The 16,887-nt window shown below is 38.7% G+C and overlaps 1 protein-coding gene across 2 annotated transcripts in view; it reads left to right on the top strand.

Moving 5' to 3' along the window:
• Positions 1 to 5,995: 5,995 nt before the first annotated feature.
• The window catches only part of LOC139731227 (transmembrane ascorbate-dependent reductase CYB561-like), a 32,149-nt gene continuing 21,257 nt past the window's right edge, over positions 5,996 to 16,887 (top strand). For both annotated transcript variants that reach the window (XM_071642113.1, XM_071642112.1), the window contains exon 1: positions 5,996 to 6,047. The gene's annotated coding sequence lies outside the window, so the exon portion shown is untranslated. The remainder of the gene's footprint in view (positions 6,048 to 16,887) is intronic.

Genomic DNA, 16,887 nt, shown 5'->3' with positions numbered 1-16,887 from the left:
AAATGGGCTTTCGGCGGGAGATCTCCCGTCGAAAACGGGAGAGTTGGAGTCTCTGCATTCGCATTGAAACCAGTATAGAATGGTAGATAGACAGAAAACGTCTGCATTCAGCCTACGTGCACACCATAGGATCTGGATACGACATCACGCAGATGCTGCGGAGAACAATAGAACCTAACCTAAAATGAGGGACTGTACGGTTCTGGACGAGGACTGGTGAGAATTTAGCTTTTAACGGATTGTGAGATATTCAGAAACCACTCTATGAGATGTCAAAGAGCATGCAATTCTAAGGGGTATCAAAAGTTTATTTGATGAAAATCGGTTTTGAAATGGCCGAGATATCCAAAAACAAGGTGAAACAAAGAGATCGTATAAAATAATAAAAGGCGTGGCCTGTCGCCTTTTATCATTATCACTTTTTTTTTGACATCTCAGCCGCAAACCAAGTTTCATCAAATAAATGTTGAATTCTTCTTAAAATTACAAGCTCTTTCATGTTTTACAAGAGGTTTCTCATTATCTCACTGAGGAATGTTCAAAACATGAATTTCCACCTCAACCATTACTGTATACAGTCGCTTTAACCATAGTACTGCACAATCCCTTTGAGAGGGTATACCAGACAAAATATAAGCAGGGACTCATCACGGCCAAAACAAAGTTTTGACAAAATAATACAAGACCAAACAATGAGAAGGGCATTAAGTTGTCTTGAACACGGGCTTAGTGGCAAATTAACGCCCTTTTCATTCTCACCCGACGTATCAACTTCTGTATCTCACCGAAGTTCATGTTTGACTTATTAAACTATCTGTCTATCTTGCCATTATAGCCTGCAATTCCATCCATCTATCTATCTATCTATCTATCTATCTATCTATCTATCTATCTATCTATCTATCTATCTATCTATTTATCTGTGTTTTATCATAGCAAGGGACGAAAGTCAACAATCCTATTCATCAATTATGTTAATTGGACAGACATAAGAGAAGAGGATACCCACCTCCTTCTTCTATAAGCAGAGACTCATTACGCCAAGAAATGAGTGAAAACTTGTCAGAGGTTGCTCTGATGCCATCATGAATCGTAGAGACACACGTAAATTGAGCTTTTTGCCATTCCTATATTTTTTTTCGATCGCTCAAGGGTACACAGTAAATTCAAATTGAATTGCAGCCTTAAAATGCTCAGTGTCTTGACCGTAAATGCGCTGATGAGCTTAATGTCCTAATAATTAGGAATAGGCCTAACATAGCAACTATCATAGCAACTTACTCGGCTTTAAGGTGAGGACTCTTTCAGGATCATTCACACACTCCTCCTTATTCTTCTTCTTCTTCTTCTTCAGCTACTGCTGGCGCTCTACAGTTTCGGTCCAGGGAATACGGTGACTGGTATCGAGATAGGAAAGCTTTCGGGCGTTGTTTTTATGATGATCGAACTGTATCCTAGTTTTGATATAAAGTGCCCATGGTGAGTATTATACACGTTAAGTGCTTACAACAACATGATCTGACAGCAATTAGTTGATATCTTATATAACGTTCCACAACGCCCACAACTCAAACTCTGTAGCCTGTATAATAGTATCGCCAAGTAAAGGTGCCGTCAGTGCAAACGAACGATACTTTGCATAGGAAGTATTGGTATGATACAATACCCCGAGGATAAACAGTTCCAGACGTTTCTTCCGGCTTTTAGGTCCCAAACATTACCTTGATATGATAGCCTTTTATCGCGCCAGTGATAAGATAGTGCCAAAAAGGAAACATGGAAAGATAAAATCACGTTTATACCGAGGAATTTTGTGGAATCTCTACAATCATCATCAATTCACATGTGACGCAAACCACTGCAGCACCTGCCGGCGGATTATCGGTTCCGAAGAAGAGATGCACCATAACATTCGACAGGAGTGTTGCAGACAGCATGCCAGCATTCCTAGATTAGATTCCCTATATAGGGTCTACTATGCCTATGTAGGACAGTCAAAATCAGACCTTCGCAATGATGTGACGAGTTTTATCGCAAAACGAGCTCAGTTGAGATATATGTGATTCAAGCTGCTAAAAAAACAAAGAAAATGATAAGAAAATACCGGATATTTTAAATTTTTACTTCTAGAACATTCCTTGTCGTGTTACAGGTGAGGTATTAATGGAAAGGTTATTGTGCTCCATCTGAGCGATGATGGTCTTGCACTATATATATGTTTAAAATGGCGCTTAGCTCATTTTGCAATAAAACTCTTCTGTGTTTCCGCATGGAGAGCGTATACAATTATAACATTAACATAATTTATAGCCATAACAGTTCCCTGAACCCCTGGGCTACATCAGTGACTCAGAGCGGAAGTCTTGATGACCAACTTCAATGGCAGTGATAATCACGGGTGCCTCTCTGGGGAGTCGTAACCAGCGGCGGGCTTGAAATGGCAGGGGTCATGATGTAAAAATGTCTCCAGCACCTTGGAGACAACAACTTTACTTGTCACGTAGTCACAAAAATACTCAAGCAAGCAAAGAAGGAGAAGGATCGAGGAGGAGGAGGAGGAAGAGGAGAAGATGATGAATAGCGACAGAGAAGAAGATACTCAAGCAAACAAAGGAGGAGGAAGAGGAGGAGAAGGAGGAGGAAGAGGAGGAAGAGGAGGAAAAGGAGGAGGAAGAGGAGGAGGAAGAGGAGGAGAAGGAGGAGGAAGAGGAGGAGAAGGAGGAGGAAGAGGAGGAGGAAGAGGAGGAAAAGGAGGAGGAAAAGGAGGAGGAAGAGGAGGAGAAGGAGGAGGAAGAGGAGGAGAAGGTGAAAAGCGACAGAGGTGAAATGGGAAAAAGGAACAACTGAGGAAAGAGAGGGATAGAAGGAGACACTGGATGGAGAAGACGAGAAAGGAATGTGGGGATTTGGCGGGAGAATGAGGGAGAGTGATGGAGATGAAAAAATAAGAACTCGATGAAGAAAATGATGAAGAAAATGATGGGCAGGAAATGAAAAGGGAAGAAGAATGGAAGGGGCTCAAGAGGGAATAACAGAAAGATCCAAAATGTTTTTGCATGAGGAGGAAGAGGAGGAGGAGGAGGAGGAGGAGGAGGAGGGGAGGAGGAGGAGGAGGAGGAGGAAGAGGAAGAAGAAGAAGAAGAAGAAGAAGAAGAAGAAGAAGAAGAAGAAGAAGAGATAGAGGAGGTAGCTGAGTGGATGCATACGTTTTTTTTTTTTAAGATTTCGGAATACGTCTTCAATATCGTGTCAACAAAACATTTTATATACAAGAGATATTTATACGCTTTGAAGGTATTTCCTTCACCTCTGGCTTTGCCCAGCGAAGTTTATTTCGCTTCTGCTGTTTTTATTCTTGCTGGAAGGTGTCAGATGCAAAAACAGACTAACAAACAGCCTTTCCTCCCTACACCTCCCCTCCTATATCATCGATAATGTTAATCTGTTTTGAGAGGATGGTATCTTAGAATGACGGATGGAAGACCTAGAGTGCCTTTAGTCTCGACTCGTTGGTATGACTGAGTGGATTGACGTACTCGGAAAATGATGCATTCTCGGTCGGCTTAAAAGACGATCAAGAGTCACTGGGGCAGATACGTTAATTTCGGCTTAAGGGGACACCTTGAAGGAGAGAGCATGCGTCACGATACATTAACATTTCGAGGTCGAGAGGAATAAGAGCACATGATGACGTTGATTTTTTAGTTAATGCTCGAGTATATTTCTGAGCAGAGTTCAGAGCCTGTGATGTGCATCGGTGTTAATATAAGTCTCTCCTCAAAAACTTAAAAACCCTCTTCTCTTTACAATTATTACCTTTGTCAATTATAAAGTTATTTTCCCATTAACCCTTTCTTGATCATCTCTATTTTTTTTCTTTTCATCAATAAAGAAAATCAAACGAATCACTGTTCAATCCACTTTTGGTATTTCAACTATCTATTGTTTGACTCGCATTACCCACACACCCTGATTTTTCTAACATTATGTATGATATAGAATTTATAATTTTCCCAGCAGCATAACATTAACTACATTCCATTTCTCTTACATTCTCTTTTTACTCTCTTTTATTTTCCAATATATTGTCTTTAAGATCTCTCTTTCTAGTTTTGTCTTTGGTCCTATTTGCTTGATATCATCAGATCATTGATAAAAATAGCAATTCACTTTATCTTGAGTAGATCGCGAAGAAGCGGTGGGACGATTTTTTTATTTTTTTATTTTTTTTTAACGTGGGACTTGAATCTTTTTAAAATGTTTAACATTGTGTATCAGTTTGTATGTGCAATGTCATGTTTGTGTGTGGGAGTGCAAACTTATTTGTATGTCTGTCTTCTGCCTGTATATGTCAGTCTGTTTTGAATGTCCGTCTGTATCAATGTACTTGTGTGTGTTAAGGCATTTGAAAAATCAACCGTTTATATAAAGTTTGAATGAAAAAATATTGCGTTTTTTGTGCGTCTTTTGAAGTATCTTTTGCAATTCAAAATGTGTGATGCCAGGTTGAGATGCAAAGAGTGCATCATTGCGATTGTCTATTTTATCGATATATTTCAAACTGAATAAATAATGACGTTAGAATATTATTACATTCACTTGGACAGATAGACTTGTTTCCCAACCTATAGGTCTCAAGGCAAGATGGCAAAGAGTTTATCGACACGTACGCTGAAGTTTGAGATACCAAGATCATTTCAAGCAATCCATGGAACGGATGTTGGTCATGTGTTCATGACAAACCATTATGAATGATTTTAACTACTTATACACTGTGTGGCATCGAGCTTGCTAAACTTCCATCTCTGCAATGAACATTAACCTACGCCACAGGGTTATTCGGAGACCAAAACTGTAGTTCATTTTTAACTTAATAATCAGTGATAATGCAACCGCTGTGCTTTATTGCCTGTAATTTTGAATCCTATCAGGCAATGTCACTGTTATAGGTACATAATTGAAACATATCTACCTTTGTCTGTCAATAAAGCACTATGCAAGTTTATATCATAGTGATTCATCGTTTTCTTCGGGATCGACCATTGATACCACTCACCATTAGTAATCATCATGATCACTGTATGCCTCAGTCTTAATAATATCGATAATTCAAATTTGCACAGCAAAATCATTTGGCAGCAACAGATGTTTTAATGTCTGTGTCACTTCTAAAGACAGACTGAAAAAAATTATCTAAATGTCTCCTCCCCCCCTCTCTCTATACGAGATTAAAACCCAATATGGCATTAAAACGCTTTATCCTGGCGAGGAAAGCGCATGTTTTAGAAACAAGACACCAAACAGGTTATATATATATATATATATATATATATATATATATATATATATATATATGTATATATACCGTATATATATACATGTACATATATTATATATAAATATGTATATATATATATATATATATATATATATATATATATGATTATAATGATGATGATGATGATCATTACACACATTAGGTGTTTTAAAAGGACTACTGTACCCAAGCCTCTTTCCTTCACAATGCTTTCCATCGTCATTCTTTCTTATTCTTCTTCTTCTTCTGGTTGAGTCTGCCTCCTTCAATAAGCTGAAGATTCTTGCAGACTGTACTTTCTGTATCTTCTGCCCTCAGAGCAGCAGCTTATCATCATAAATCATTCAGATAAAAGATGAAAGCTAAACAATTTTTCAAGCAGCGTCAGAAGATAGAAAAAGAGAGAGGGGAGGGAGATGGGGGAGGGGGTATAGAAAAGGGGCGCTGGTTCAGCATCCTATCCTAGTGCGTGTAAGAGCGTGCGGGATGCATTAATCACAGGCATGATGCTGTGGCTTAGAGGAGGTTTCTGCGCGCTCATCAACATACCCACGGAAGCGCTATTGCTCCTTCGCATCTCTGCACAGTGGGATTGGCATCGTCTGCGGTGGTGGATGGTGGCGGCGTGGATGTCATTTATCGCGGCTACACGTTCTCATCTCCGATATACATGGTGCACACATCTCGACTGTCCGCCTTCATGGTTTCGCGTCCAAACCTACCTTGCATGGTAAGCGCTGTTTTGAGTAGTATGTTTTCTTTAGTTTGAGTCATTGCGGTGTGTGAATATTGTGGTAGTAATGAGAAATCCATGCAATTTTCTGTAAGCTTTAGTGGGCAATGATGTGTTTGGTTGGAGAATATAGTTGAAGTCGTCGACGTTCCATATGGTGAGTTTGCTAGTTCATAATGGGTGTGCATTGTGCATTACCTACATTCCACTTCTTTCAGACAAAGTCGCTTTCGTCGTGTATTTTTGGTGTGTTAATTCATCCGCGAAATAGTATATGTCATTTTGCTTCTGTCGTCTGACTGCGAGTGTGTGACTGGATACATGAGTGGTGTGATGCGAATCGGGGAAAATCTGAGTATGTGTCTATACGTCGGTGCAATTGATTGTTGTTCGCTTCAAATCATCCCATCCAATCAAGTGCCGTCATTGAAATACGGCGGGGCATCTAATGCATTCATCCCTTGTTCCGCATACAAAATGCCCACTGGCGGAAAACGCATTGTGTTATACACCGTATACATGCGCTGTCTTCCGTAGATGGGTAAGCATTCATTTGGATAGTAGATAAACGTGCATGCTACCACGCCATAATCATTCATGCATGAGCGTTTAGATATTGGGCTATGCAAGATAACCCCTAATCTATTGCGTTCCGTGAAGTCTTGCAGCCGGTTAGTGATGAATTAGATGCCATGGAAAAGGGAATGAGATGCCAATATAATCTTACAGAGGACATGGTGGGTAAAATGGACAACGAAATGAACCTCGGTGGCAACTACCTTGAAATCATTTGACCCCGGCAAGCAAATCCGGTGTACTATCACGTAATTGATGTTTTGAATAATAGATGGGATACAGAAAAGAAAGGAAAAAAAAAAGCAAGGAGCGTGCAATCCCGTATCAAATATATTTACCAGCCGGATGAAAAATGCGCTATTCTCATCGGCTATCAGTCTTCGTATTATTAAGAGATCAAGAAGATTTAGTAGAGGGCTTCTCAGATTTCTTTTACATCGATAGTTTATCACGATCTTAATTCGACAGTAGCGTTTTTCATCCAGCTGCCCACCATTTATATTACAAGTTTCATCATGATTATAGTGTAACTGAGGGCCACAACATGATTCGCAATTTTATTTTGGAGTCAATTTCTTTTTTTTTTTTTTGGATGAATCTAGATATTACGTTTAAGTCATACGGCCGATCATTATCATAATTCCACTTTAAGATTGTCAGGATGAGAACATGGAGAGAAAACATACCTGCTGTTGGAGTTTGTGCTTTGCATTTTTCTTTATGGCGAGTATACGCGGAGCAAAAGCAATACGACTATACTTAAACCACTTTGAAGAAAGTTTGACTATTTTGAACCTAAATTCGTTTATTCATACATTTCTAAATAACACAAATTATTACAGTTACACACAAAAAAAGAACAAATATACTTAATTGGAATCATGCACATTTGAAATTGTAACTGGACAGGATTTAACACAAAAACAAAGATCGAATTATATCAAAATCGAGTTCAAGCCAACTAAGAAGCCAAAAAGTCATCACACGTTTGCAAGAGTTGAAATGAATATGTCTGTATATCGGCTGGATCGTTTCTAACTGCATGGGATATCAAGCAGCATTGCGCTCATGTCCAGCTCGTTCTTACATTTCAGAGAGTAAAATCTTGAGAAGTATTGATGTAAAAATGAATTGTATATAATTATAAGATAATGATAATCATGACTGTGATGACCATCGACAGGTGGCTCGAGGATTCAAAGATCATAGGTGACACAAACGAACTCAATCAGACATTTAGTGTAATAGGCCCTGTATACAGTCTGAACCAGGAACCCTCAAACACACACACGCACGCACACACACACACACACACACACACAGACCAGGATACATGGCTACCCACCACATCAATACTATCTCACAAGGAAAGACGCCCAACCAACGGTTTAACTCCGTCTCTAGATTACTGAAGACATTGTACACGTCACGTGGTGTACGGCCATTTTCATCATGTCAGAAGCTTATTTCCGAGAAAACATGGTGGATAGGAGTGGTAAAAACTGACCATGAACTCAATGGCGATTCATGACAAGAATAAAACTCATGATCAACAGCATTAACCTTATATGATTATACATGTATTACTGTACCATACAGTACAAATAATGAAATATCAGGTGAACATGTTTTATTGAATTGCTGATTAGCAATCGAATATAATCTTTAGAATTATGATTTTTAATGATAAGTGATAGAAGTTATCTAGACAAAACTTTAGAATGGAGAGTTGAGTTTACAGAACTCCTTGTTTCGCGTCCATTTAATCTGATATAGGCCTCATCAAGGCGACTTGTACTTTTGTACAGAACAGCGAATAGTTACAGAAATAATCGCTATGTATGCCAGTTGTGACAATCCTAATCACTCCCATTCTTAAACCTACTGCACTTACATCTTGGATGTGTCACAAAGCACCTATAACGCGATCAGTAAAGAAATGCCACTCCGTTTGCCAGGTTTTACCTGTTAATCACACAATCATTACTATACATCACTCGAGTGACCCTCTGGCTGTCACATTGATTTCTGTCCACAGGTTAGTGTGTAAAGTTTTTGCATAAAATATTGGACTCATTGGCATAGAGCATGTAGAGTGCACGGGTTAAATAGTCTTGCAACGTGTGAAGTCCAAGTTCTTTTAAAGGTAGAGGCTTTTTTTTTCCAGTTCCCTCCAGAATTATCCACAAACCTCACTTGAATGTGACATATATATATATATATATATATATATATATATATATATACAGGGATATGAAATGATTGGTAGGAGCAACATGTATCAAACTCACTCAGTTGATGCCAAACTTAACATGACAAACCAGGGCCGGTGCAGCGTTTTTTAAAGTGGTGGCCCAAGTTTATATTTCTGGTGCCACTTCCGGGTTTCATCTATAATTTTCTTGTAGAACTTTCAGGGTTAATCGGCTTCAACGCAAAAGAAAAAAAAAACTTTTACCACATTGTTCTGGCGCCACTTCCAGGGTAAAAAAGTAGGGGGGAGGGGCAAGCGGTTAGATCTTGTGTATTCCTATGTATTATGCAAAAAGACAAAAAGAAAGAAAAAAGGCCCAAGCCCCGGCCCTCTTTAAAAAAAAACAAAACACACATTCAACATTCTTCAGTTGTTGCCTGAAGCCTTTACCGGTTGAATGACGACAACGAAGACAACGGTATATGTGGATGTTACTTTATCATAATATAGCGATGAGCAAAAACCTTGAGTTCATCACATTCATGAGCTATCACTTTAAGAAATTTGGAGCTGGGTTATACGATCGCAGAGTAAATTTATATTTCCCAAGGGGTAATTCTCCACATCACTGACAGTTTGGTATCATACGAAGACGTTAGTGTCATCAGTCTAGAGACATTTGGGCATCGAACATGACGTCACAGAGGCATCTCACCTTTAATGTCCCCTTTTTGCTTGTACCGTTTATCCTCGTATATCCTCATTACCTGTAATCCTCCTTTGAGCGTGAAATATCGCTATTTTCCCTTGCTGTGTCAAGAATATTGAGTTACAGAAAGTAGACGAATTCATCCGATTTCAAATCTGTCTTTTTTTTAGTCTTCTGAAAATCAAGATTAATTTGTTGTATTTGCTGCAAGTGACGTAAAGGTCGCCTCAATATATTATGCACTTTCCCACAAGTTCGTCACCCCTGGTTTAAATACGAATAGGTATTCAAACTAACATAATCTGATTTTGACCAACTTCATTCAGACATGTGATTTGAATATATTTCATTATTGTAAGTTACATTTTTGAGTTAGCCATACGCGTCGGAGATTTGGGGGCTTTTAACTTTTGGGGTTACATTCTTTAAAACTTCTTTACCTATACATGAGTTGTTTGTTTGTTTGTTTGTTTGTTGTTGTTGTTGTTGTTGTTTTTCCGATGCACCATTGCTGAAGTGTAATGACCTGACTTCCAGCCCCGATGAAAATGCATTGATGCCATTCTAAAGCGTATTGTCAGCTTCAATCAAATTCAATATCAATTCAAGTCAATTTATGATGCTGATTATCTGAAATTTATGTCGCAGAAATTGGAGTAATGTTCTAAACTGCCAGAGTATTGTCATTGTGATTGTCATCACACAATCATAACATAGTTTTCGTTGCAATGGCTCACCGTTAGTTGGCGTCAGCCTTAGATCATTTTGCCTCGATTGATAATGTGCACATGTGACAACGCGGTCAGCAACTTGAAGACTTAATGAATATAAGTATTTGGACGTAATGTTAACTATATAATGTCTTATAAAAAGCAATATGCTATAACTGATTCCATATCGTCGAATACAGCAGCAATGTATACACATTATTTTGCCCTCTCTGTGCCAGTGAGCCAAATGTGTACAAATCCCACACACAAACCCATGGACGGGAAACAAACGTGGCAATCAAACAGTTAAACAATCACCTACCCGAACGACATGACGGGGAAGTGTTTGTGAAAAATGATACTCCGGCGTATGGAGTGTGATACGTGCAATATAATGCGTCTCATATTATCATTTTTTATTTTTTTATTCAGTGCCACGTGGTGATCGACGAAACATTTCAGCTTGTGTGTGCGTGTAAGATGTGTGTGTTTGTGCATGTTGACGTATACGGGTTACAGAAGACGAAAATATCTGGGAATTATTATAGCGCATGCAATACTAGTATGTCGTCTCCATTAAAGACTATATACAATAAATCTCGGTAACTGAGGGTCTGAATCAATTTACATAAAGCATTTATTTCCTTTACTGCAGATCATTAAAATGACTACCAATGACGAAATCAAACCGGACATAAACAAGCCCTCCGAATGAATTCGACCATGGACCTACGTACTATCAGTTTTTCTGCTAACTAAGCCCAGATTGTATTCTCCTTGTAATGACAGTATTACAGGATTCATTAAGACGAACCCGGCCTTATCAATGACGATTACAATCCCCTGTATGGCGCAATCGCCACATTGCTGTGGATCATAACAAAATTGGCTCTGAGCTTGTCAGTTGCTGCCGTGCGTGGTTACTACAAATAGGACACAAGGATATATTTCAGCATCAAATGAATGTAATAATACAACGCTTCTGAATTCGTAAAGCGAAGCTCTCGTATTCAGTAGACGGGAACAAATCACACTCAGACGAGGCATTTATACCTGCTTTGTGCTTTCCTTTTGTTTTTTATCCGTCAAGGCTATCATGACAGTATACTCCCGTGGTTAATTGTTCTTGCCTGAATAATGATATTGTGCACATGTATAGGCCTATGTCAAAGAGATTTTTCTCCTCCCCACCACTGCGGAAAATCTCTTTGGCCTATGAATGGAGCCGCCGCGGAACGTTTGTGTAGGACCTATGTGTGTGTGTGTGTGATGGGAGGGGGGGGGGGGTGATGGTGGTAGTCATGTTACAAACTTACCACCTCTTTCAGGTATAGTCACCACGATACACAATGAATATCCAACGTGAGCCCCGGAATTCAGTTCTTTTACAAAGAGACATCAAGGCTTATGAGCACAACCATCTTTTGACAGTATACAGTATACGAATTGATTATGACGTCAATGTGCAAAAACATCAACATAATAGAACACAAAGAACAAAGGGCGAAAATGCAAACATAAACACGACTTGAATGCAGTCGTTACACGACACCGTAAAGGAAATCATCAGGATTAGCCGAAGGGAACTCGATTTGTCTACAGACCTATCAAGACTGCATTATGTCGGATACATTGTCTATTCGGGAGGCCACAATGGCGTGATCTGCTATACCTCGAGGTTTTCGTGAGATATATATACTTTACACAAACATTAAAAACATGTGAACCTGTTTCAAATCCTCGACGACCTTAGATTTCCTATTAAAGTGATCAGATTTAAAGGACCGTCAAACATAAATTGTAGTCAAACCTACACAAAATGAGAAATTATACAGCTCACTCATACCATTTAATTGGTCATATTTTAAGCTGAAGTGGCAATTTAACCTCTGAGAACTACTGGAGAAAAAACATTGTGTCCGTCCCTTAGTCCACGTGTACATTCAGCATGGGATGTGTAATGGACGAAAAAAATATAGAAAGATAGATAGATAGATAGATAGATAGATAGATAGATAGATAGATAGATACGATAGATAGATAAATAGATAGACAGTTCGATATATATAGAAAGAAAGATAAATGGATGGATATCATAGATAGATAAAAAAATAAAAAGATGGATGGACAGATAGACGATGGATAGGTTATGATAGATGCATAAATAGATGGACAAATGAATACTTGGATACTTAGATACATACAAGTTTACCGATATATGGATGAATAAATAGATAGAGAGAGAGAGAGAGAGAGAGAGAGAGAGAGAGAGAGAGAGAGAGGTGGTGAGAGAGAGAAAGATAGAAAGGGAGAGAAAGAAAAGTAACTCTGTGATGGGAGCAGTTGATACTTTGAAATATTGTGTAAACCGTTGCTTATCAAAGTAATTTCCCATGTATTGGATGCAGTTATGACGAACACGTGCACGAGTCGGAGGCAATGGAGTAATCATAATATATCATCCAAATTGTGCTTTGCATGTATAGCTTCTTTTCGCCTGCCGGATATTCTATGAGTTTGTATTATCACTCCCTCCAGTCACACACACCACACATGCACAACTCACTGCAGAATCATTGCTACTTTGCATATGTTTAGATTTGGTTTAGATTTCAAACTCTTTAGGATTCTTCAGCATCGTCAAACATCCATAGTATTGTGTAATGTGTTGTCGTTGTTACCATTATCATCATGAATTTGTTGAATGTATAGGTGTAAGTCTCACAGAAAGAATACTTTGACCATTCCCACAAATGGCTTTATTCATGTAAATATGTACACATTATTTACATAATACATATCAAGCACATGTAGGCGTACTCATATAATATTCAAATGATACACAAACAAATGTATACAAATATAAATGTATATGAAATATATTGAAGGTAAAGATTGAAGAGCTTTCAACCAAAATGCGCTAAATCCATTGATAAATGATGGATTGGCGCCTTTTTGAAGCAAATACTTGTATTGCAAATTTTCGGGAGACTCACTCTATACGGCTTTGATAAACAAATCTTTAGTTAATGAAAGCTTGAAAGAAGGGAAAAGCCCCCGAAATTCGCATTAAAATCAACTTCATTGGGCTAAATGCAATGCATTTATCTTCACCTGCAAAGTGCATTAATGCATTGAATCATCGTAAAAATACGTGTCTACGTGTCTATGTGTATGTGTGTGTGTGTGTGTGTGTGTGTGTGTGTGTGTGTGTGTGTGTGTGTGTGTGTGTGTGTGTGTGTAAAGAGAGAGGGGGAATGAGGGAGTGAGAGAAGAAACGAAGTCTAGCTAACTCTCTCTCATCTATACCAGCTTGCTATTCTTTCTCCATGGGTTGACTTTAGAATAATAATTGCTTTCAGTGTGATCACACTTGTATGCTTATAAAAAGCAGCGCAGCACTGGCAGGATTTTGAGTATATCGTGCATGGTCTGTCTCGAAATGCTTGATTCCCTCCGATTGGGAATTCACTGAACGTAGCCAACGTCAAGGGACAAGGGATAAGGAATGCCGGGGTAATTAGGTCGCGATGAATATTTCAGAGCAAAGGGGAGCGATGTGGGATTAAGAGGTAAACTTGAAGGCAGGGGACACTAAAGCATTGAGGAGGAATGCCATTAGACGTTGTATTCTATTGGATTGGAGACAAACAACTTTTGCTTGCATGGACGATAAAACGCCTCTTATTGATATAATGATGATGATGATGATGATGATGATAACCAGGCATTGAGATGCAGATACGCTACACATAGTTCAACAATAACACAATAAATGCGTGTACTTTAACTACATCACAGCGCTTACAAAAGATATAATCATACCAGTGTTATACAGAAAAAACCCCAAATAGATCATGTAGATAGTACCAAATCATACGACTGAGGAAAAAGATAAAATATGATTGACCACATTGCGGCTTTAATATGATCATAGTAATCAATGTTAAATGCTATGCAAATCATTGCAAATAATGTCACTTCCATATTTTAGTTCTCCTTCTCTTGAATTCCATCGTTGCTCATTATCTTTTTCTTTTCGTCTTTCGAATGTCAACGTGAATGCCGCATCTGTATGTTCTAATGAATCCAAGGTAGCATCCAGAGTTGAACAGGACTAATGCTACATGATATCGACCATCTTGTTCAGATTTCAGCCGTAATGTTTGCGCATGGCTATTGCATCCGTTTCGTAGGGACACACATAACATGTATTCATCTAAAATTCTAACCCGTTGAGGATGAGTCCCGAGTATACTCAGGCAGGTGTCTATGGGAAATGCGTGTTGAAGCAAATTCAGCCCGTCCTCAACGGGTCAAGAGATGAGGATCACCATTGATTGCTGCATGGTATGGCAAGTATAAGAAGATCATTTCTGAGCACATACCGAAATAGAGTGCAGGATTCATAGGGTCTTTCAATACCTCTGGTGATTTAAATGCGATCTGGAGGAAGCAAGCTATAGATAAAGACATGAAGGCTCATAAGAGAAACTGTTTACTTCTTTGTTGTGTTCATCCCAGTATAGCTTCTTGGACATCTGTCAATGTCTGTTGGAGCTGCGAGAGTTATTACAGTATCAAGTATCAAGTATCAATTATCAAGTCAGTGAGTGAATGAATACTAGCTCGTAAGGAACATTAGATTCAAAGCCACCAACGTACAATGCTCCTTAACTCTGACATCTCACTTCAGTTATTAACTTACACCGTCAAACATCACCTGTATTCTTTGGTAAATTCACAGTATAAATATTGATGAAGGGTTAGACATGATTATATTCAAAAGCCTTGTCTCTATCTCTATCACTGTATCTATCTCTATTTCTGTCTCTATCTCTATCTCTGTCTCTGTCTCTGTCTCTATCTCTATGTTTATCTCTATCTCTGTCTCTATCACTATCTCTCTCTCTCTCTCTCTCTCTCTCTCTCTCTCTCTCTCTATATATATATATATATATAATATATCTGTCTGTGTCTGTCTCTATCACCGTCTTTATCTCTATCTCTGCTGTCTCTATATCTGTCTCTGTCTCTGTCTCCATCTCAATCTCTATCTCTATCTCTATCTCTACCTCTATCTCTATCTCTATCTCTGTCTCTGTCTCTGTCTCTATCTCTGTCTCTATCTCTATCTCTATCTCTATCTCTATCTCTGTCTCTGTCTCTGTCTCTATCTCTATCTCTATCTCTGTCTCTATCTCTGTCTCTGTCTCTATCTCTGTCTCTATCTCTATCTCTGTCTCTATCTCCATCTCTGTCTCTATCTCTATTTCTATTTCTATTCCTATCTCTATCTCTATCTCTGTCTCTATCTCTATCTCTATCTCTATCTCTATCTCTATCTCTGTCTCTATCTCTGTCTCTATCTCTATCTCTGTCTCTATCTCTATCTCTATCTCTGTCTCTATCTCTGTCTCTCTCTCTATCTCTGTCTATATCTCTATTCCTATCTCTGTCTCTGTCTCCATCTCCATCTCTATCTCTATATCCTATCTCTGTCTCTAACATTATCTCTACCTCTATCTCTGTCTCTATCTCTATCTCTATCTCTGTCTCTATTTCTATTCCTATCTCTATCTCTATCTCTATCTCTGTCTTTATCTCTGTCTCTACCTCTCTCTCTATCTCTATCTCTGTCTCTATCTCTGTCTCTATCTCTGTCTCTATCTCTATCTCTGTCTCTGTCTCTATCTCTACCTCTCTCTCTATCTCTATCTCTATCTCTATCTCTGTCTCTATCTCTGTCTCTATCTCTATCTCTGTCTCTGTCTCTGTCTCTATCTCTGTCTCTGTCTCTATCTCTATCTCCATCTCTGTCTCCATCTCTATCTCTATCTCTATCTCTATCTCTGTCTCTATCTCTATCTCTGTCTCTGTCTCTATCTCTATCTCCATCTCTATCTCTATCTCTGTCTCTATCTCTATCTCTGTCTCTATCTCTGTCTCTATCTCTATCTCTGTCTCTGTCTCTATCTCTATCTCTATCTCTATCTCTGTCTCTATCTCTATCTCTATCTCTGTCTCTGTCTCTATCTCTATCTCTGTCTCTATCTCTGTCTCTCTCTCTCTCTCTATCTCTGTCTATATCTCTATTCCTATCTCTGTCTCTGTCTCCATCTCTATCTCTATCTCTGTCCTATCTCTGTCTCTATCTCTATCTCTATCTCTATCTACATCTCTATTCCTATCTCTGTCTCTGTCTCCATCTCAATCTCTATCTCTATCCTATCTCTGTCTCTATCTCTATCTCTATCTCTGTCTCTCTCTCTCTCTATCTCTGTCTATATCTCTATTCCTATCTCTGTCTCTGTCTCCATCTCTATCTCTATCTCTGTCCTATCTCTGTCTCTATCTCTATCTCTATCTCTATCTACATCTCTATTCCTATCTCTGTCTCTGTCTCTATCTCTATCTCTATCTCTGTCCTATATCTGTCTCTATCTCTATCTCTATCTCCATCTCTGTCTCTATCTCTGTCTCTCTCTCTCTCTCTATCTCTATCTATATCTCTATTCCTATCTCTGTCTCTGTCTCTCTGTCTTATCTCTCTATCTCTATTTCTATCTCTCACGCATGCTTTCGAGACAGCATAAGATTGGATGATTAGGATCCCGCAAATTGATGAGATTACGTAATAACATGTAA

The sequence above is a fragment of the Diadema antillarum genome, unplaced genomic scaffold (assembly GCF_040938485.1).
Source record: "Diadema antillarum isolate AM-2024a unplaced genomic scaffold, OU_Dant_1.0 seq00000367_RagTag, whole genome shotgun sequence".
Classification (NCBI taxonomy): Eukaryota; Metazoa; Echinodermata; class Echinoidea; order Diadematoida; family Diadematidae; genus Diadema; species Diadema antillarum.
This window is presented reverse-complemented; position numbering and strand designations above follow the sequence as displayed.